The following is a 24,283-nucleotide window of genomic DNA, read 5'->3' as shown; positions in this document are numbered from 1 at the left end:
AGCCGGCCGGGACTCTAAGGTCTGCTGGGCGTCAGCCTCCCTATATAAAGGGACGACCCGGCAGCGGTTTAGGGACAAGAACAATCTCATCGAGAGCCGGGCATAGCAGTTTAGCTCCCTGGTGATCGTAACCCTAATCAATACCACCTCAAACTGGACGTAGGCTTTTGCCTTCACCGTAAGGGGCCGAACCAGTATAAACCCTCGTGTTCCTTGTCCCGCATTAACCCCTTCAAGCTTCCTAGCTGCGATGGCTCCACGACTAAGTCCTAGCTCGAGGACATCTGCCGTGACAATTCCACGACAGAACTCCATGCAAACATACGATCCTGGTCATGTATATCTTTGCCAACTTAGCACTGGTGTAAGTGGTCTTTACTGGAATGAAATGAGCCACTTTCGTCAAACGGTCGACTACAACCCATATCGAGTCATAGCCTGAACGAGTCCTGGGTAATCCTGTGATAAAATCCATGCCTATTTTATCCCACTTCCATTCGGGTATCGACAATGGTTGTAGCAATCCTGCTGGCTTCTGATGCTCTGCCTTCACTCTCTGACACACATCACATACTGCTACATATTCTGCAATATCCTTCTTCATTCCGGTCCTCCAGAAAGTATTCTTCAAATCCAAATACATCTTGGTATTCCCTGGGTGAATCGAGTACGGTGAATCATGGGCTTCTTGCAAAATCAACTTCCTGATCTCCGGATCATTTGGTACATATACGCGGTCCTCAAACCATAAGGTATCATGCTCATCCTCACGAAATCCCTTGGCTTTTCCTTTGTTCATCTTCTCCTTTATCTCTTCAATCTCCTTGTCTGTCTTCTGAGCTTCTCTGATCCTTTCCATCAAGGTAGACTGAATCTCCAATGTTGCTAAATAGCCTCTTGGGACTATCTCCAAACATAGCTCGCGAAGGTCCTCGGCTAACTCCTGAGGTAACTCTCCTGTCATGAGGGTGTTGACATGACTCTTGCGGCTCAACGCGTCTGCTACTACGTTAGCCTTTCCAGGGTGATAATGCAATCTCATATCATAATCTTTAATGAGCTCCAACCATCTCCTCTATCTGAGATTTAACTCCTTCTGCGTGAAAATATACCTCAAACTCTTGTGATCAGTATACACCTCACAATGGTTTCCGATGAGAAAATGTCTCCATGTCTTCAATGCACGCACCACGGCTGCTAACTCCAAGTCATGCGTAGCATAATTCTTCTCATGGGGTTTAAGTTGTCGTGAAGCATATGACACAACTCTTCCTTCCTGCATAAGCACTGCTCCAAGTCCTCGACGAGAAGCGTCGCAGTAAACTTCATAGTCCTTGCGTTGATCTGGCAGAATCAACACTGGTGATGTAACCAATCGTTTCTTCAACTCTTGGAAACTAGCTTCACAATCCTCAGTCCAATTGAATTTGGTGTCCTTCTTCAATAGCTCAGTCATGGGCTTAGCAATCTTCGAGAAATTCTCGATGAATCTCCGGTAGTATGCTGCAAGTCCAAGAAAACTCCGGATTTCTCCAACTGTCGTGGGTGATTCCCAACTTGTCACTGTGTCAACCTTGGCAGGGTCCACTGCTATTCCTTCTCCAGAAATAACATGTCCAAGGAATCCAACTTCCTTCAGCCAAAACTCACATTTGCTGAACTTGGCATATAATTGATGTTCTCTGAGCTTCTCAAGTACCAATCGTAAATGCTCCTCATGCTCTTCCTCATCCTTGGAAAAGATTAAAATATCATCAATGAACTCCACGACGAACTTATCCAGGAATTCCATAAACACTTTGTTCATCAGGTTCATGAAATAGGCAGGTGCGTTAGTCAGACCAAATGACATAACGGTATACTCGTACAATCCATATCTGGTGGTGAAAGCCGTCTTAGGTATATCCTGCTCTCGAATCTTTAACTGATGGTATCCCGATCATAGATCGATCTTGGAAAATACTTTAGCTCCTTGTAGGCGGTCAAACAAATCATTGATCATCGGCAGTGGGTACTTGTTTTTGATGGTTACTTCATTCAATCCTCGGTAATCAACAACCATCCTCAGCGATCCATCTTTCTTCTCCACTAGAAGTACTGGTGATCCCCAAGGTGACGAACTTGGGCGAATATAGCCTTTATCCAGTAACTCCTTGATCTGCTTCTTAATTTCCTCCAAATCTTTTGCGGGCATCCTGTACGGTCTCTTAGATATTGGCCCTGTGCCTGGCAAAAGTTCAATCAAGAACTCAATGTCTCTGTCTGGTGGCATGCCTGGCAACTCTTCTGGAAATACATCCGGATAATCCTTCACCACTGGTACTTCCTCCTGTACAACTCCTGATAAGGAATTCACTTGAGTCCTCTTCGGCATGTGTCGGGATACATACTTGATCCTCTTTCCTTCTGGGGTGGTAAGCAAAATCGTCTTGCTGGCACAATCGATGTTTCCTCCATACAACGATAGCCAATCCATTCCCAAAATCACATCCAAACCTTGCGACTCCAAAACTATGAGGTCTGAGGGGAAAACATGCCTTCCAATGGCCAATGGTATCTGAAAACATCCTTGGGTTGCCATATACTCTGCTCCTGGCGAGGTTACTAACATAGGGGTTTTGAGAACTTGGGTGGACATCTTAAACTTATTCACAAATCCCCTTGATATGAATGAATGCGATGCACCAGTATCGAAAAGAACGGTTGCAGTAAATGACTTAACCAAAAACTTATCTATTACTGCATCAGGCTGAGCTTCAACCTCCTCCACGCTCATGTGGTTCACATGTCCTTTGTTGAACGGGTTCGGCTTCTTCCCAGAGCTTCCATTGCCATTTCCATTTTGGGCTTCAGGACAATCAGTTGCATAATGTCCAGTCTTCTGGCACTTGAAACAAGTAATGTGACTTAGATCCCTCTTGGTTGGGGTAGATGGGTTGGTGCGGTTCTGTCCGTTGCCTCCTCCATTCCCATTACCATTCTTGGAGCCATTGTGGTTGTGCGAACTACCTCCTCCATGGGTATGCTGAAACTGTCCTCCCGGTTTCGGGGCAAATCGTGGCTTCTGCTGAGCTCCAGAATTGTACTTTCCTTGTCCATACTTCCTCTTACGATTTTCAATCTGCTGTTGCTTTCCTTCAATCATGAGAGCTCTATCTACCAGCTCCTGGTAGTTGTTGAAGGTTGCTACCATCAACTGCATACTCAGTTCATCATTCAGTCCTTCAAGTAACTTCTCCTGCTTGGCAGCATCTGTAGCAACGTCATCTGGTGCATAACGTGATAACTTACTGAAATCCTCCACATACTGGCCTACGGTGCGTCCTCCTTGGCGTATGTTGCGAAACTCACGCTTCTTCATAGCCATAGCTCCTGCTGAAACATGTGATGTACGGAAAGCTTGCTGAAACTGATCCCACGTGACAGTGTCAATAGGGTGCGTGGCTGTATAATTCTCCCACCATGATGCTGCGGGTCCATCAAGCTGATGTGCGGCAAAACGCACTCTTTCCGCATCTGTGCATCCTGCAGTGGTCAACTCCCTTCCAACTTTGCGGAGCCAATCATCTGCAACAATCGGCTCGGTGCTACTGGAAAACACCGGCGGGTTTAGCCTTAAGAAACGGGCTAAGTGATCAACAGGTGGTGGTGGCGATGGGTTGTTGTTGTTGTTGTTGTTGCCTTGGTTCTGCACTAACACTTGCATCAGGGCATTCTGTTGCTGAATCAACTGGGTGATCTCTGGTGGGAAAACAAATCCGGTGTCGCGTCTCGGAGGCATCTGATAGGTTTAGAAAAGATGAGAGTTTAGAATAGAATGAGGTCTAGAGAGAAAACACTACCCATATGCTCATGAGACAAATACAATCAATATCACTCAATCAATTCAAACAAGGCAACAATCGATCTGACTAGCGTTACAAAGTGCTATACTATTAAATGGGGGAAAACTACTACTGATATGGTGGTCTAATAAAAATTCTAATCCGTTGAAGACTCCATGATGTCTGCTCCGGCTTCATCAACCCAGTCATCTTCACTTGGTTCCGAGTCGGTGTCGTCGATGATGATGTAGTTATCCGGACAAGTGCATTCGTCGAATTCTGCTTTTGGCACTGGATTTCCCATGAATACTCCAATCTTCTTCTCCAGGTCGTCATTCTTCCCTACTAGTGCGTTGATTTCCTCCAAATAATCCTCACGTGTAGCCTTGAGTTCTTCTTGGAGCTCCTTGATCTTGGTTAATGCCTTCTTCAGTTCTTCCTTGTTCGTGCACATCTGGTTCTCCTGGCGACGAATATGTTGGTTTTGCTCCTGGATGAAAGCTGCGATTGATCCATCCTTCTTGGTTCTGATCATCTCCCATTGTGCGTCTCGGCGTCCACAAATCTGATAAATTGTATCCTTAAGCTCCTGGTGGTAGACTTCTCCAATGCGTCCCATGGCGATGTGTGCGGCCATGCTCTTCCCTAAACTCCAAGTTGGTGCTTCGAAAACCAATCTTATGGGTTCAGTAACTGGCACAAACGTCCTTCCTGGAATGAGAACTTGAATCTTCCAGCTCTCCTCTTCGGGTAATGTGGCGTTGTAGGTTCCGGTGATGCTTGGTATTCCTATGTTAAAATACTTGGTGACTTCCTTCAAGTGTCGACCAAACGGCGTGTCTTCATCTGGTTGCATGAACTTGCTCCTTGCATTCGCCATTCCTAAAAGAGTAGAAAGTGGAGAGGGGTCAAAAATGAGAAGAGAGAAGCTTTCTAGGGCTTAAGCTTAGTGGTCGTGTCCTACAGTCAGCGTGTGCTCTGATACCAACTTTGTAGCGACCAGACCTCAAATGGTCTGTGCTGCTGTGCACCAGTGTCATCCCTGGATCAGTAATGCTGACACGCACAGTATAAATGGAGGATTTATAACAGAGTAGCAATCACACACTAATTACATCGAATATCTCCAAAGAGATTAAGTATGCTAAACATGGCTTAAGGCCATCTAAAAACGATAACAGCGGAAGACTTGGAAGATAAGTGAGTCCATCAACTCCAGCGGCATCACTGAGTATAAGACCACGACCTAAGGCACCTTACTCGTCGTCTGAAAAGTCTGCAACATGAAACGTTGCAGCCCGAAAACGGGTCAGCACATAGAATATGCTGGCAATGTAACACATAGAGAGTAATGAACAATAATAATGTTATACCACATGCATATATGGCTGGTGGAAAGCTCTACGGTTACAGTTTATGCGAAAAGCCAATTTTTCCCTACTGCAAAGGAATAAATTTTATTCAACTATCATGGTGGTTGTTAAACATTGAGAAGGTACCTCCAACTCAATCCCAATTAAGTTTCATCATTAACCCCACAAAATTAATTAAAAGTAACATGGTGATGAGATTCAAATGATAATCCAGGTACTAGATACTCAAATTGTCCATAACCGGGGACACGGCTAACCATGATTAGTTTGTACACTCTGCAGAGGTTTGCGCACTTTTCCCCACAAGACTCGATCGCCTCCGCTTGGTTCTCGCACTACATGATGTTTGAGAAACGGATGACCGAGACACAGTCTTTCAGAAACAATCACTCTCTACTCTGGATGGACCGGTACACCTACTTTCCCCTACATCTGCTAGCCCACCTCTTCAAGAGATCATGTAACCTACTCAACTATGCTAGAGCCCATAATAGCTTGTGGCTGCACACGGAAGTTTCTAGCATGAACAATCTTATGATCCCTTTGAGCCTGGGTGGCGGACCTTATAAAATCAGACAACACTGGGTTCTCCAGGTGCCTCAATCCACCCATATGTGAGTTTTAGTTGCCACCTTAAGTTGAACCATTAATAAACATCTCACATCTGTCATGAATATCACTCAAACCCAATCCACGTCTACGAGCATAGCATGGCAATATAATAGCAAACGTAGAAGTAACTCCCAAGGGTTGGATAAGAAAACAGGTAATAGGTACTACCTCATCTACTTCCCAGTTCCCACAATTTAATCAGATCCTAGTCATGCAATTTTTTGAGGAATAGATCTAATGCAATAAAACTGGGTATGGAAAGTATGATCAAAGTGTTACTTGCCTTGCTGATGATCCGCGAAACCTAGCGATTCGAAGTAACAAGCGGCACACTCCGGGTACTCTATCGCAAACAAACAAGCATACAATCAGTACTCATCTAATGCACAGGTAAAACTCGAATAAAAGATCCAACCAGAAAGTTCAACTTAAGAACTCCGGTTTGCAAAAAGAATCAACTCGAAAGAAGCAACGAAAGTCAAACTGCGAAAGAAAGAAGCTTCGTTTACTAATCTGGATCTAGGTCAAATTTTACTGTAGCAAAAACTTGTTTGAGTAGGTTAAACGGAAAGAGAATTTCGAGATGAAACTCTAGGCGCTTGAATCGCCTGATTCCGATAAACGAGCGAGAAGTTAAACAGAAACGAAGATTCGATCAGAAATCGAATCTGAGAAAATAGCGGAAAAATCCGACGAAAAAGAAAAACGGACGAACGATTAAAGAACGGACGTTCGTTAACAGAGAAAAACCGACGAACGCTTTCGTTAAAACGAACGGTTCAGTGAACGCTCGCAAAATAACAAAACCGAAAAAAACCGATCTAGGGTTTTTTTTTAAACGAATGGTTTTTTTTAAGAAAACCGGCAACGAGGCGAGGCAGTACCTCGTCGGGGGCGGGGCTCCCGTGCTCCGGTCGGGTGGCGGGGTGCGGGGCTCGGGGGGAGTGCGAAGGGGCGGCGAGGGGGCGGCGAACGGCGGCGGCTCGGGCTCGGCTCCGGCGGCGGCGAGCGAGGCGAGTGCGGGCGGCGGCGGGCGAGGTGAGAGAAGAGGGGGGGCGCGGGGGTATATAAAGGGGGGGTGCTCGGCTTGGAGGAGGGGGCAAGCTCCGGCGGGGCTCGGACTCCCGTGTCCATGGCGGACACGGCGCGGCGGCGCTCCCGTGCGGGGGAAGGAGAGGGCGCGGGGTGGGCCGGCGCTCGGCTGGGCTGCGGCCCGGTCGGGCGTCGCGCGGTTTTTTTTTTAAACGTTCCACGGAAAATAATTCGTAGAAAAATAAATAAAAGTCCAAAAAAATATATAATAAATTTTCCTCGTCTAGTTAGAAAATCTAGAATAGGGTGAACATTTTTTTAACACAAAATAAATATTTTGAAAACATGCAATATTTTTAATGCAATAAAAATTGCAAATAAAATCCGAATAAATCCAATAAATGATTTTAACATTTTTCCTCCAGTATTTCAATCGTTTTGGAGAAGTCATCTTTTCTCCTCTCATTTATTTTGTTTAATGAAATATTTTTCCGGAGAGAAAATAATTAAAACCAAAATCCTCGTCTTTTTATTTGATGAAAATCAAATATGAAAATTTGAGAAAATCCCCAACTCTCTCCGAGGGTCCTTGAGTTGCTTAGGATTTATCGAGGATTTGTCAAAAATGCAATAAAATATGATATGCAATGATGATCTATGTATAACATACCAAATTGAAAATTTGGGATGTTACACACTCACATGGTGATGCCACATGGGCTAAAATTTGGCAAGACTTAGTGATTTGATTATATAAAGATTCTGTAAAAGTTTCATACCAATTGGATTCACCAAAATGGTACTTGCTTCATAGTTATCTTCACTGACCAGAATCTTGCAATAATTCTATAGAAATATTGGCTCAATGAAATGGTGCCAAATTTGGTGGAGAGAGGTTATATAGGTAGGAGAACAATCTGGTAATTTATCAGGATTTTTGAAGCAATATAAAATGCACTTGCTTCACAACCTGAAAATTTTGCCAGAATCAAAGATTTGGTCATGTTCTCACATAAATGATTGGATGGGGCTGAAATTTGGAGGAGGCTAATTATATGAGCACAAGAAGAGGCATGCAAAATTTCAAGTCATTTGGATGCTCCTAGCTAGTACTTCCTTCACAGTGGCTTCTGTCTGATAAGAACTTTGAAAAATCACTGAGGAAGATTGGCTAGGCAAATAAAGTTGAATTTTGGCATGAGGCAATTATTTGGACATAAAAGAATGACCAACAAGTTTGGGAGCAAACAAGATTGGATAGGTGGCACTTCCTTCACAATATGCCACTCTGGACATAAATGAAGAATAATTATTGGAGAATTATTCTTGGGCTAGGACAGGAAAGTTTGGGCATATTTGAGCAATGTATGACCCAAAGAAATTATGAGAATTATTTGGGAATTTATGGATGGACAGAAATATAGGTTGCTTCACAACCTAGGGCAGACAAGGTTATTCCTTTAATAGAGAAAGGAATTTTCCATAGAAAAAGAAATTAGGGCTCCTTTGATTCAAGGGAATTCTATAGGATTTTTGGAGGATTGAAATCCTTTGAAATTTTTCCTACGTTTGTCCTTTGATTCATAGGATTGAATCCCATAGGAATTTTCCAATGAAATCTTTTGTACTACATTTCATAGTAAATCTAACATCCACTCTAACCTCTTTTTACAATTCCTTCGCTTTTCCCGTGAAATCAAACGCTCCTTGCTAATCCTATAGGATTCAAGTGGGCATGACACTCTAATCCTATACTTTTCCTATTCCTGCGATTTCAAAATCCTGCGAATCAAAGAGGTCCTTAGGGTTTGGTCAAGCAGTGGAGTGACATGATCTTGGCAAGCTTTTGAGAAAGATGAGCCACTTGGGAGGGGGAATGAGAATGATTTCCCAGGTGACAAAGCCACAGAACCACTCCAAAAAGAAAAACAGAGCAAAAAACAATTAAATTAAAAGAAAAAGAAAAGGGCCAAAATCCAGGCTGTTACAACCCAATCACAAATGGTTGGGATGAAGATTTGGTGATCCAAACACTATGGCCAATTGATGCTCGAAGAGTCCTGGCGATCCCTCTCCCTATGCATAATATGCAGGACTTCATTGCCTGGAGCTATACTAAAAACGGATTGTTCACTATACGATCTGCTTATTTGGAGGAGTGGAATAAACAACATGGAAAGAAACTGGAATACACAAATGGTATGGGTAGAAGTAGGGTCAATCCTATTTGGGGTAAGATTTGGAAATTAGCTTGTCCAGCGAAGGTGAAATTTTTATCTGGCGCACATTGCATGGCACACTACCGTGTCGTATTACTCTGGCCAATAGACACATACAAATTTCACCCAATTGCCCAGCATGTTCGAATGGGCCAGAGGACACCAAGCATGTATTGTTTCTGTGTCAGAAGGCAAAAGAAGTGTGGGAAAAGTTGGGGATGTATGGAGCGGTTAAAAAAGCTTGTGCTGTTGATCGTGCAGGGGAAGCGGTCCTTGAATCATTACTCCTCATGCCAGAACAAGAATTTTCTGTATCGGATTCACAGAACGCACGGGAGTTGATTGTTGTAACCGTGTGGTATTTATGGTGGAATAGACGTAAACTGATTCATGAGGGAAAGTACTAAGAGGGTATGTCAACCCTTGATGGGAATTCGTGCTATAACAACAAATTTTGTAAATGCACATCCCATAACGCAAATAGGAAGATTGGAGGGTGGAGTAGACCTCCTATGGGCTTTGTTAAATTGAATGTGGATGCTGCCTTCGATCATGATCTACTAAAGGGCATAGCAGAGGCTGTCCTCAAGGATGACAAAGGAAACTTCATTGTAGATGGAAATTGGAAGATTGATTGTTACGCTGATGTCCTGACAGCGGAAGCATTAGCACTTAGGTTTGGCTTATCGCTAGCACAGAAGGCGGGTTGCAATCGTCTTGTTATCAACTCTTACATTATGGAAGTCATTGACACAATGAAGAACGGAAGACACTCTCTAGGAGCGGCAGCGGCAAATTTGTATGAATTTTTTTTATAGCTTGTGATTTTCCTCTTACTAGTTTTGAACATTGTAATACGGAAGCGAACAAGGTCGCGCATGAGTTGGCTCGACTAGCAAAATATTCCGTGACGAGGGATTGGATTGAGGAGCCTATGGGAAATATTGTATCTCTGCTTGTAGACGATGTAACCATTATTTCTAATTAATAAAGTGGTTGATGTTTTTCAATAAAAAAATAGTAACGATGATGGAAACTTCAACACACAACCCGCCGGGCTAGATTATATGAAAATCCTAAGCATGCCTAATCGAGCACTGTTTTGGAGTAAGGTCGATCATATCGTAACAACAACTTTGAATATGACGCCAAGGATGAGGGGACCAAATTACTCGTATACCCAGACCACTTTGTCATAAAACGATTCCCAATGCCTTTCAAGCCTATGCAACTAATTCACCTACAAATGAACTCTACTTATTTATTATGTAGTTGACATCCATATTGATACTAAGAGGTTCAAAGGGGACCTATATTTATATGCCCGACATTATTTACAAGATGATGTTTCATTTATCCACTTGTGCTGGTGCGCGCTTGTTTAATTTGAGCACATGTAGCATGGTACTTTTTAAAAATTTGTTACCCACACTGACTTTTTTAGATAGTATGTTTGTATTCGAATCACCAAATAGTACAAAGTCCTTGACCCGTACAAGCACATCCTAACACATGCACAGAGAACCAGAAAAATGAAGAGCACCCTAACAACCAATAAAACATGAAGATTTCTGGAGCTCTGTGTCATCATCCCTGAACCTTGCGAGAAGACCCTGCCACACAAGAATATGCAACCAGACCCAACCAGGTCATTATATTCAACCATGGCATAATCACCGTCGTGCAGCCCCCCTTTTCTTCGCTCCGCCGCCGAAAAGACAAGGACACACATCTGCATCCAACACGCTTGCACCAGCCTTCGCCATCTGTGGCTTCGAGTATCGCTATATGTGCCCTTCCAGGTGGAAGAGAGCTAGGATTTGGTTCTGGTGCCGCGGCCAGGTCAACCGCTTGGGCAAAGCAGGACATTCTTCCAGTGGCATCACAAAGGAAGAGGAAGAACAACAACAGAAAAATCATACCGACAAGAAGGAAGAAGAATCTCCGTCTTCACACAACCACCACCCATCAGAGGACTAAACCGACCAATGTCGGTCGACCTCCAGATACCATAGCCTACGACCTCGACGAGATCCGGGGATCCCCCACCCCATTAGCTCCAAGACGACTAACCGCGAACGGAGCCCGAGGAACGGAGCCCCGCCTAACCGCGAATGGAGCCCGAGGAAACTTATTCAGACATCGTCTCCCTCAACCCTAAGCCAAATGAGAACCCACCCGACGCACAACTTTGAGGTTCCCCCACCCTCCCGTCGCCGGAGGGGCTGACGAAGGAAAAGGGAACTAGCGGTGGCACCGACGACACTCAAAGGAAACACGGTCGCCTCCTTTCTCCTGTGTGCGAGATCGATCTTTCCGGGAGTTACAAGACGTGTCTTGAATAGACCAGATCAGTAAAATTTCTCCACTACTCCCTCCGTCCCATAATATAAGAGCATTTTTTACACTATCACGCTCTTATATTATGGGACAGTAGTACCTTTGAAGTGCTCATATGAAATGACGAAAGTGCCCAAGACTATGGCATCAAATTAACTCCTCAGAGTATCTCCAATAGATGGTCCAAATGTAAAAATAACTAACTTTTGGACCTTCTGGGGCAAAAAACGCTGCTCCAACAGACGGTCCATATGCAAAAAAAATTGGACCGCGGCCTCCTCGTGATGTAAAATGCAACACCTCGCGATGCAAATATACATCACGAGATGCATCTGGTCCAACACTAGCCGCCGCCCACGAGCGCCCAACCGCCACTTCATTTCCGTTCCCGCCCGTCCGCCGCCCCGCCGCCCCGCTGCACGCCGCCCGCATCAGATCCGGCGCCGCCCCGGCCCCCGCCGCCCGCCCGCCGCGGATCCGGCCCCGCCGCCCGCCGTTGTTTCCACGTCGCGTCGCTGCCCGCCCGCCCCATAGCTCCGCCCCGCAGCCCGCCGACCGCCGCCCCGCAGGTCCGCCACCGCCCCGCACGCCACCGCCACCCCGCAGATCCGCCCCACCCGGCTCCGTCCGCCACCGCCCCGCCGGCCACCGCAGCTCCGCCACCGCTCCACCCCGGCCGCACGCCGCTCCACCGCTCTCCGATGGCGCCGAAGAAGACGCCGAAGGGCAAGTCGGGCTTCTTTGGCGTGAGGCAGAAGCCCTCCGGCAACTGGGGTGTGGAGTTCTCCGGCGTCGGAAGGCGTTGGTGGATCGGCATGTACCCCTCCGCGAGGCCGCGCGTGCCTACGACGTGGAGGTGTGGCGTGCCGAGAGGCCTCGGTCGCACCTCAACTTTCCAGAGATCGAGAGTCGGGCGGAAGCGGAGATGCTTGTGCCGCAGGGCATCAACATGAAGGAGATCACGAAGAAGAAGAAGAAGAAGAAGAAGAAGAAGAAGAAGAAGAAGAAGAAGCCGTCGGTTGTCGTCAGTGCTGGCGAGACCGATGAGGAGGCGATGGCGAGGTTTGCTCGGGAGCATCCGGAGTACGTCCAGGCCGAGATGGAGTACTACTGGAAGCGTGAGGCGGAGCAGAAGAAGAAGGGGCCGAAGGAGGATGAGGCCGGTCCCTCGACGGTGATCCCCATCGAGTCCTCTTCCGAGGAGGACTGGGAAGACTTCTCGGAGGAGGAGGGGTGCGACGACCCGACGAAGCAGGAGTTCTGGGAGCAGTTCCGTAGCTCCGATGAGGAGTAGTTTATCTAGTAGTTTGAATAAGTAGTAGTTGAAGTTGATGTATGAAACTATGTTGAATTTGATGTTTGAACTATGTTGAATGGACTAGTAGTATGTCGTTTTACATCTTTATTTTGGACCATCTATTGGAGTTGCTTTTTTGAACCATCAATTTGCACCATCTGTTGGAGTTGAGCTTTTCTCGAAGCTTCAAAACACACTTTTTGACGATCCAAATTTTACATCTCCATTTTTGGACCGCCAAATTTTGGACCATCTATTGTAGATGCTCTCATACCCACACCAAACTGGCTCCCTACCAGAGAAATTGGATCTTTTGCCCCACTTTACTTCTCCATTGGATCATTTGCCCCCCGAGAGGCTACCGGGTGGGGCCCGGGGCCACTGTCATTGAGACAATCAAAGGGCAAATCATCCAACCCCTTGTAAAATGGGGCAAATCATCCAATCCCCCCTCCCTACCATCGCCAACCCTACCACAAACCCCGCCGAGCGAGCATTCCGCCGTCGCCGCCATGCTCCGCCTCCAAAAGCGGCGGCTCTCTCTCCTCCGCTACGGCGGCGCCTCCCCTCTCCCCACCTTCCCCGTCACCTCCCTCCACCGCCACCTCAGCGCTACCGCCACCGCCACCGCCACTGCGACCACCTCCACCGAGTCCCCTTTCTCCGTCCAGGACTACCTCGTCAACACCTGCGGCCTCACCCGGGCGCAATCCCTCAAGGCGTCCAGGTCCATCTCCCATCTCAGGTCCCCCTCCAACCCCGACGCCGTCCGCGCCTTCCTCTCGGGCCTCGGCCTCTCCAGCTCCGACATCGCCGTCGTCGTCGCCGCCGACCCGAAGTTCCTCTGCTCCAGGGTGGACGAGACCCTCGCCCCCCGCGTCGCCAAGCTACGCAATCTCGGGCTATCCCCTTCCAAGATCGCGCGCCTCGTCTTGATCGGCGCCCCCGCGTTGCGCTCCTGCGACGTCGCCAGCAGGCTTCAGTTCTGGGGAAAATAATTCTATGAGACCAGGTCTCACGGGTTAGCAGGTGAGACCCATCCTGATGGATGACACGTGGCATTCACAAATCACAAAGCATCTACCCCACCCCCACTTGAAATCAGGGGGGGAGAGATTAGATGCTTTGTGATTTGTGAATGCCACGTGTCATCCATCAGGGAGGGTCTCTCCTGCTAATCGTGAGACATGGTCTCATATAATTTTTTTCCCAGTTCTGGATCCCATTGTTCGGCTCCTTCGACGAGTTGGTCAAGGCCGTGTCGAGGGGGGCTCTGGGAGGTGGTGCCCTCCTAAGGTGTGACATTGACACAGTGGTTAAGCCCAATGTCGAGCTACTTCTGCGCTGCGGCTTTAATATCCCTGATCTCGCCAAGACCGGCTTCAATGGGACGCGGGTGATCGTCTGCAGCCCAGAAAAACTCCAGGCATTGGTCGCACGCGCAGATGAGCTCGGGGTACCACGTGGCTCAGGCCTATTCATATATGCGCTCGCAACCGTCTTCTGGGTAACCCAAGAGAAGCTTGTTGCAAGAATGGAGTTACTGAAGAAGACCCTTGGCTGCTCTGACGACATGCTAAAAATTGCAGTCGTCAAGCACCCAAGCCTCCTAAGATCATCTGAGGACAACCTGCGCAGCACGGTAGAGTTCCTGATCAACAAGGTTGGTCTTGAGCCAGAGTACATCGTGCGCAGGCCCGCGCTGATCACTTACAGCCTGAAGGCGAGGCTTGAGCCTTGATATATTGTCATGAAGATACTGCAGGGCAAGGGACTTCTGAGTTCTGACTATTGCTCATTGGTTGTTGCGAGTGAGAGGTACTTCAGGTCAAGATTTATTGAGTATTACAAGGAGAGTGTTCCTGAGCTCCCTGATGTGTATGCCGCGGCTCGCGCAGGGAAAATACCCCCTCACCTCCAACCATGACACTCGCCTGCTTGCGCAAGAACGTTCTCGCCAGGAAAATGCAACTTTTACATAAACTGAGGTTTTGACAGGATGATTTGTTCATGATCACTAAGAAGGTGGCGCTTATCCTGGCTTTATCTGACAAAAAGATTAAGCGAGTTTTGGAGTTCTAGATGAGTGATATCACTTTGCAGGCATTGTACATTGCTCCAAGGCCAGTGTTAATCATGTATAGCCTTGAGAAGCGGTTCAAGCTTCTCAGTCAGAACGGGTTACTGGATGTGGAGTTGGACTACTATACCACAGCATTGCTGGCCAAGAAGAAGTTTCTACATAAGCTTGTGGATTCTTATAAGGATATTGTCCCAGGCCTCGCTGATGATTATGCCTCAGCATGTCTTGGGAAACCACCAAAAGGAGATGATCGCCCATGACACTGAAGCTGTGGTGTGCGAGAATCTGTTCTTTTGAAATTATCCGAGGAGTCTTGTCTCCGCAAGACTGATATTTTGATCTGTGATATCGGTTCAGAGCCAGAGTACACTGTGCATTGATAAAGGGCTTGTGTCTGGTTCCCCTGCGTCATCATGAAAGGTCCTGCGGACAAATGGATTGTTGAACAACTTTAGGTTTTACCTATTAATTGCTCATTCTGAGGAGACTATGAAATCAAAGTTCATTATTGTCAGAAGGACAGTGTCTCTGGGCTCACTGATATGTATGGCACAGCTTGTGCGGTTGTGCCAAGGAGGTGCCCTACCAAGTTCAGCCTTGGCATCTTAAGATATTGAAGATTTGTTGTATCCTTTGGTGTAGTACATGTGCAGATGGTAACACTGAAGCTTTTGCTCATTAGTTACTGTCCATTGTACAAACACTTTTAGTTAGTCTCTTTTTTTTTGCGGGTACTTTTAGTTAGTCTCAGCAATTGAACAACTAGGTTTCTGATTGCTAAAAGCAATTCATGTTTTTTTTTTTGAGAAATCGAGTACAGTCCATGTTCAAATTTTGGATATGTGGTACGATGGAACTAGATTGTCTTATTGCCTTATTGCCCATGCCTGCTAGCCAATACTTATCCCTGCCACACGTCTCAAGGTTATGCTTAAATTCAAATGTTCTTTTACAGATTTATCACTGGGGTATTGACAAATTAGCTGCTTCTTTTCTCTCACGTATCTGCTCATATTGTTTTTGTTTCGACTGATGTTTACATCGCTGACTAGTCACTGCTGCTTCTTTAAGCTTTGTCATTTGTTTTTAGCTTATGGACCACTCCCATTCCAACTGTTGTTGGCTGGTTGTATGCCTAACAGGATTTGGCAGGCCCTTTGAGTCTGCGGCCAGCCCTAGCTACAATTGCCCTTCCACTGCTCTCAAGTAATCCCATGTTGATCCTAATCTAATCCTCCCTTATAGATTATGCTCCCACAAATCAAGTTGTGATAGGATCACTAGCAATCTGAAGTACAAAGCATCAGTTTAATCCAAAGCTGATTGTACCTTGTTTCTAAATAGACCAAAATATTCTTACACGTTGGCTACCCAGCCGTAAAATGATTCCAACTGAGGGCAATCTTGCACTAAAACGTTTTCCGGTGCCTCTCAAGCCCACACAACTCATTTACATAAAATGTTGATCTCCACTCTGAATATATGGACGAGCTTTCTGCATCATCGCTAGAGTAACTGGAACTAAGAGGCTTGAAACGTACTGTACACATGTTTGTTTGTTGGGCGTTGTTGCTGTGAAGATGCTTCGTGCGTTGCATTTATTTACTTGTATGAACAGACCCTTCTTCAGTTTTAGCACATGTAGTACTCTGTTCTAGTCAGTTATGATCTTGGTCTTTATTGTAGAACCATTTCCCCCCATGTCATAGGTTCACTTGCCTTTGATACACTTGCGCGCTCATTGTCGTGTCCTAAACTTGTAGAGACCTGAGGTCGATTACGCACTGACTGTCATGTCCTACACTTGTAGAGATCCGAGGACGGGGATACTTCAGTCCTAATTTGCCAAAACGTGAAATTATGGTCTGTACCATCTCAGTAAATATGCAAAAGAAAAACCTTTTGAAGTTAACTACCGCATCTGCTTTTTTTCGAAAAGGGGGATTTCCCCGGCCTCTGCATCAGAGCGATGCATACGGCCATCTTATTAATGAAATAAAAGGTTCCAACAAGGTTCCAAAGTCTCCGACTGAAAAGAAATAAAAAGACAGCTCACACAGAGCTACAGAGGCTGGACACACAGACTAGCCAAGGTAAGACGCCACAACCGGCTGGCTAAAAATAGATAGGTAAACTAATTGCCTATCCTATTACATGACCGCCATCCAAACCGGTTGAAGATATCCCGAGCTACCATCTCCCAGCGGATAGATCCAGTAACCAAATGCTCCCTGGCCTCCATCGGAGTGAGTAGCGACCATGAACGGATCACAGCCGTGACTCGAAAATAACCTGCAAAAAGTGAATACGTGATGTTCTGTTAAAAACCAAATCATTTCTGCAAGTCCAGATAGTCCACAACAAAGCGCAAACTCCAACACGAATATGTCTCGCTAATTCAGGCTCAATCCCAGTGAGCCATGTCCCAAATAACGAAGTGACAGAATTCGGTGGAGTAATATTAAAAGCAATGTGAACCGTCCGCCAAAGAACTCGGGCAAACGGGCAATCAAAAAAGAGATGCCTGATCGTCTCGTCCCGATCACAGAAGCTACACCTCGTAGGTCCTGTCCAATTATGCTTAATCAAGTTATCCTTGGTTAAAATAACCTGTTTATGGACAAACCACATAAACACTTTTATCTTCAAGGGAACTTTGACAGCCCAAACATGTTTGGAGGTAGGAATGGAGCTCGAATTAATTACATCAATATACATTGATTTAACCGTGAATACTCCAGACCTAGTCAGTTTCCAGCGTAATTTATCGGGTTGTTGAGAAAGATGGACATCCATTAGTCTCCGAACTAGACGGAGCCAATCTTCCCAACGATTGCCCACTAACGACCGTCTGAACTGAATATTAAGGGGGATGGATTGAAACACCGTAGCAACGAAAACCTCACGTCGTTGAACAATGCGATATAAAGATGGATATTGAATGGCCAAGGGTGTCTCGCCGAGCCAAGTATCCTCCCAGAAGCGTGTACTAACGCCGTTGCCAATGACAACCTTTGTCCTATTAAACAAAGATTGTTTGACTTTCATCAAACCTTTCCAGAACGGCGAGTCAGTTGGCCTGACTGTAACCTGGGACAAGGACTTTGTCTGTAGGTACTTGCTGCGTAAGATTTGTGCCCACATGGCATCAGTCTCAAAAGAAAGCTTCCACAGCCACTTGCTGAGAAGACATCTGTTCTTAACTTCAAGATTCTCAATACCAAGACCCCCTTGGTCTTTCGGTCTACAGATGATATCCCATTTTGCAAGTCTGTATTTTCTTTTTAGATCATCACCCTGCCAGAAGAAACGCGATCGATAAAAGTCCAGTCGTTTCCTAACACCTACTGGGACTTGAAAGAACGATAAAAGAAACATAGGCATACTCGTGAGCACCGAATTAATCAGAATTAATCAGCCTCCATATGACATGAGCTTGCCCTTCCAGCAACTCAGTTTCTTCTCAAACCGGTCTTCGATGCACTTCCATTCTCTATTGGACAGCTTTCTATGGTGGATTGGAATACCTAGGTAAGAGAAAGGTAATTCCCCCAAGTCGCACCCAAACAATTGCCTATAAGCCTCCTGTTCGTCTTTGGCTCTACCAAAGCAGAACAGCTCGCTCTTATGAAAGTTAATTTTTAACCCGGTCAATTGTTCGAAGAGGCATAACACCAGCTTCATATTTCTCGCCTTGGCCAGGTCATGCTCCATAAAGATGATTGTATCATCAGCGTACTGAAGGATGGAGACACCTCCATCAACGAGATGAGGTACCAAGCCGCCCACTTGACCATTCTCCTTAGCCCTTCCTATCAAGATGGCTAACATATCAACCACAATGTTAAACAAGAAGGGGACATCGGATCTCCTTGTCTAAGGCCTTTATGTGTCTGAAAGTAATGACCAATATTGTCATTCACTTTAATTCCCACACTCCCTTTTTGCGTAAATGATTCAACCTGGCGTCGCCAAGCTTCATCAAAACCTTTCATACGCAATGCCTGCTGGAGAAATGGCCATTTAACCTTATCATACGCTTTCTCGAAATCCACCTTAAAAATGACACCATCTAACTTCTTGGAGTGGATTTCATGCAGCGTTTCATGAAGGACGACCACCCCTTCAAGGATGTTCCTGTCCGGCATGAAGGCAGTTTGGGAGTGCTGCACCACAGAATGTGCAATCTGTGTGAGCCTATTAGTCCCGACCTTGGTGAATATTTTAAAACTAACATTGAGTAGGCAGATCGGCCTAAACTGCTCAATTCTCACAGCATCCGTCTTCTTAGGAAGCAGTGTGATAGTTCCAAAATTCAAGTGAAATAATTGAAGCTGTCCCGAGAACAGATCCTGAAACATAGGTAGCAAATCCCCCTTAATAATATGCCAGCACTTCTTGTAGAACTCCACCGGAAATCCATCTGGTCCGGGAGCCTTATTATTTTTCAACTGTGCTATAGCATCAAACACCTCCTTCTCCGAAAACGGGGCAACCAGAATATCATTTTCAGCAGCCGAAAGTTGAGGCACATCCTCAGTTCTGGACTCATCGAGAGATACACAACTATCCTCCGGAGGTCCAAATAACTGCCTATAATATTCGGTTATATATGTTTTTAGGTTATCATGTCCTAAAATAGTGCCCTCATCTTGTTCAAGCTGAAATATTCTCTTCTTTATGTGCTTACCATTAGCAATCAGATGAAAGAATTGAGTATTTGCGTCCCCTTGGACAACTTTGCGAACCTTAGCCCGCAAAGCCCACTTCAATTCTTCTTCACGGAGAAGTTCTTTCAACCTCTTCTCTGCTTCAGTTTTAACCTGGAGCTCAGCAGGCATCAAAATCGTGGATTCGGCCTTGACGTCCAGATTCTGTATAAGAGAGAGAAGCCTGTCCTTCTCAATCTTATATACCCCACTAAGATGCTTAGCCCAACCCCGTAAGAAGCTTCTCAAACTCCTAATCTTATTTTGCCAACGCTCGACCGCGGTCCTACCGCCTACACCCTTCGCCCATTCCCGAGCGATCAGGTCTAGGAACCCTTCGCGTTCGAACCTGGCCATCTCAAAAGAGAAGGTGTTTTTATTTCCCACGTGGTTCGGCTCCCCTGAGTCAACGAACAGGGGTGTGTGATCGGAAAAACCCCAGGAAAGAGCTTGAACCGTCACAAGCGGGAACTTCTGTTCCCACTCCACACTCGCAGGAACACGATCAAGCCTTTCGTACGTCGGGTTGGGAAAAGAGTTAGCCCAGGTGAACTTTCGACCAGAAAGCTGTATCTCCCTCAGATCCAGGCTTTCAATAATAGTATTGAACATGAACGACCATCTGCCGTCAAAGTTATCATTATTCTTCTCCTCTCTCCTCCTAATGATGTTGAAATCTCCCCCAACTAAGATAGGAAGCTGCTCGGACCCACAAATCCGAACAAGATCCGCTAAAAACTCCGGTTTAAGCTCTGGCTGTGCGGCCCCATAAACGGCCACCAACGCCCAGTTGAAACCATCAACCTTAGACCAGACTCAAAACTTAACCGCGAAGTCGCCCATGACTACGCTCCGGACTTCAAGCGAATCGCATCTCACTCCTAGCAAGATTCCACCCGATCTTCCTCGTGGAGGGAGGCAATGCCAATCAAAATCGACACCACCCGCAAGAGAGGAAAGGAACTGGGGCGCAAAGTTATCTCTACTAGTCTCCGATAAAGCAATAAAATCTAAACGATGCTCCAGAGATGCCTCAGCAAGAAACCTTCTTTTAGCCAAGTCTTTCAGACCTCTGCTATTCCAAAAGATTCCTTTCATCACTCATCATGAAATTTTTTAGTAATCTGAGTCCTAGCACTCCTACGAACTGCAGAATCGGGGTAAATTTTCCGTTTCCACTTACGCCTGGGTTTGCTAGGTCCTGACTCCCGATCCTCATAACCGGGCTCAGCGGAACAAGCAACTGCATTCTCAATGGGCATATCATCGTCCTCTGACTCATGATTGGATGGTGCTAAATCCACACACATATTGTTGAGCACGCTAACCCCTAATGCATCAATTTCATTGTCATTCATGGGTTTAACTGATGCAAGATTACGAATAGTTTCTAAGGCACGCTCTGCCTCCAAATCTAACAAATCATTCACCGAACTGGAAATCTCACTATCTGTAGCCCCGAGAGAAACTCCCAATTGGTTTGCATTATTTATAATATCCTCATTCGAAAAATGCAATAAAGAGTTAGATATGTTGACAGACGTACCAGTAGAGATTGCAGCATCCTGAAGCTTAGCCACCCTCATGGCACATCGCTGCTGAATGTCGTCCACTGCCGGCTGTGTCTGGAGCCGGGCACTCACCCGTCGTCCCTCAGACATCGGATCCGGTATCCCACCGAACGCAATCACCTCCTCCCGAGAGATCATAGTCGAAGTAAGGCCTCCTGCCCCACCCCAACCGCCAGGCCGGTCCGTCTGGACGGACTAGCTCTCCCCATGGGACTGCACCGGTGGCAAAGAGGGGGACGGGAGTGCCAGGGCCGCCTGCCCTAACACCCCCCCCCCCCCAGGACCGCAGAAGCCACCAGCATGGGCGCCTTAGGAGAAGGAGGCCCCGAGGCCACCTGCCCCGAGCCCCCCCCCCCAAAGGCACCGATAAATCTATATTTGTGTATGCGTATATAAATTTCCAAGGCTTGTGGGCGAAGTCTCGCTAGTTCAATGATTTTTTTCCATGTCTTAGTTTTGTATATGAAGTTTTAGGATCCATGATGATAGCAGATTTTAGTGGAATCTCCGACATGGAAGCACAAGAATACATCCAAGGTTATATTGAGCATATGTATATGCCACTCCATAGAGTGCTCTCCTGGGGTTTACTTTTGTGCCCGTTCGACTTAAGATTATCTTAACATGGACTAGTTGTTGAAGATTCTCTTGTAATTGATGACAAAGGAGAGACATGCTAACAATGATACTCATGCACCTCCTGCTCATCTCCCGTATGCCAACGTTGGTTGATGACATTCAACACCTAGGTAATCATGCATTTACAGCAGGAACAAGGTGGATGGCATGGCACCGCTACCATTCTGGAGTCACAACCCTCAGTTTGGTACACGGTCACTCTGTCTGCCATGGCACGTTTGGATATGCCGCCCGTCTGGATCTAGTTAATAATGTTGAGTGGACAGAACTGGTTGCAGATGCTGGCTGCCTCGCTATAGAATGATTCCCGATGCCTCCCAAGCCCGCACAACACTGTAAGTATGTGGGAGGGTCTGTATTCACCATTGCCAGATTAGCATCACTGGAACCGAGAGACTTCGAATGGCATATGCTTATATGTTGGACATTTGTTGCCGTGAAATGAGTAAGTGCACTGCATTTATTAGCTTGATTGGCAGCACCCTTCTTCAATTTCAGAAAATACAACTACTACTAAAGTCGATTCTAATTTGTTATCTTCGCCTTTATGGAGGAATCATTTGTTTTCATCTATCATCCTTGTGGTTCACATGCCTTTGATACAATTGCACGATGAATGTAATGTGCTAGAATTCGTAAAGAGCTTGCCACCAGAGATCGACACTCATCCTCATCTAGCCGTTGTGAGGCCCTCCCCCTCCTGCGCACTTCCCGCTCGAAACGGTTAGCGCCGCTCCAGAGCGTCAGTACCGCATTCATGGCGGCCGCGACCGCTCACTGGTGCCGGCATTAAAGCGGCACGCAGGCCGAGAGAGCGCCGCCCTTGCCGCTTCCCGGTGCTGGCGACTGCTGGATGTTCAAACGACACGACGGTCGTCCGTCCGTCTGCCGCCCATATTGATGGCACACGGTTTTCGAGGCATCTCCTTCGGCGCCACCCATCCGTCCCTCTGCCATCCGCCATTGCTATATAAACCTCTGCCCCGGCCATAGCCGCAACCATCCGCCTCTGATCCCTCCCTGCACCACTCCCACCATGGATTCCTCCCCGCCAAAGCTCTCTAGGACGGGCTGACGCCAGACCAGAAGAAGGAGATGGCCGCCATTGCTGCCAGCTGGCTGGCCGGCAGGCAGCCGGAGGAGTGAGGACTATGACGTCCCAATGGAGGATGCGGCCGACGATGAGCCAGCGCCACCCTCCTCGTCCTTCGTGCCACCCTCCTCCTCCGCCGCCACGACCATGAAGCCGACACGTTCGCGGGCGCCACCGGCAGCAAGGTAGAGTAGTGCACGGTAGGTCGCCGCCGCCCGGGTCCCAAGAAGGCCACCGCTCCTCCCCTCACGTTGAAGCCAAGCTTGGTGGGCTGAACATCGTCGACCGATTAGCCGTGTGGCGGCGACGTGGAGGAAGACAGCTTCGCTTCCCAGGGCTTCAAAGGCGAAGGTTGTGGAGGCAAAGTTGGAGAGCGCCGAGACGGAGCTGTAGAAGGCGAAGTTTCAGTTCTCGGGGCTCATGACCGGACACGGGGAACGGGAGCCGGCGACTAGGGATGGCAATGGGGACAATCCCCTATGGGGATACCTACAACATCACCATCCCCTTCTATTCCCTATCATCCCATCCCCATCCTGGTTTACATGACTGGGGATGAAATTTCCCCATACCCATGCCCCACTGGGGAACGGGGCCCCATTAGGGTCCCCATCCCCATAAACAAATACTCATATACATAATGTGACACCCTATAATCAACATACATACATGGTATTGTCCTTATCCTGCTAATGCCTATCTAGGTCATATTGACTTCTTGGTCATGGTGGCAGCTGAGGTGAGGATATGAGATAGGTTTAAGGTTTTTTTTTCAGAGCTTTTTTTGTTTTCGCAAGTTTGTTTGTGAATATTTTAAGGTTGACCGCAGTATCACAGTTACTAACCGGGTCCCCGATGGATATTGGGTCTGGGAATAGGATATCGTCCCCATCCCCGTTGTACCCGATGGGGAATAAAATAGTTTGGTAAATATCCCCATGGGGATGTTTCTCCCCCATCCCCACCCCCTAATAGATGAAATCCCCACGGGTTTGGCGGGTATGGGGCCCCGCTGCCATCCCTACCGGCGACCATTTAGATTAGATATTAATTATACCTCCAAAGCCGAACTAGCACCACTTAGTTGATTTACATGTAATGAAATCCGACCGTATTTGAATGAATGTCATCAGATTAGTTCAAATTGTTGGACGGATGTATACATGCAGCGTTGGATGGTGGTGTCCGTCCGTTGATTGGTCCCCACCTGTCCGCGGACGGATGCGGAAGAAAATTTATGGGTCGCCATTGGAGATGCCCTAAATGATCATGAGCTATAAAATCCACAATAGCTTGACCTGTAGCAGAGAAAAAGGTACATCAAGGATCGGTTTGATCCAACGCACATCCGGCAGCCGCCATCCACATACATTCTCCGAACCAACTCCTCCGTGCTCGCTGATAAAATGCAGTGGTAAAATGCCCTCATGCCCTCTCGGTGCCTTCCTTTTATATGTTGTTGGGCTTCACCACAGCAGGTTGGAGGGCGTC

General features: G+C 46.9%; 1 pseudogene; it reads left to right on the top strand.

Annotated features, from left to right (window-relative positions):
• Positions 1-13,209: 13,209 nt before the first annotated feature.
• On the top strand, positions 13,210-14,624 carry LOC109764383 (transcription termination factor MTERF8, chloroplastic-like; annotated as a pseudogene).
• Positions 14,625-24,283: the final 9,659 nt, after the last annotated feature.

Source organism: Aegilops tauschii, chromosome 7 (assembly GCF_002575655.3).
Source record: "Aegilops tauschii subsp. strangulata cultivar AL8/78 chromosome 7, Aet v6.0, whole genome shotgun sequence".
Taxonomy (NCBI): Eukaryota; Viridiplantae; Streptophyta; class Magnoliopsida; order Poales; family Poaceae; genus Aegilops; species Aegilops tauschii.
The sequence above is the reverse complement of the archived record's forward strand: the minus strand, read 5'-3'. Positions and strand labels throughout refer to the sequence as shown.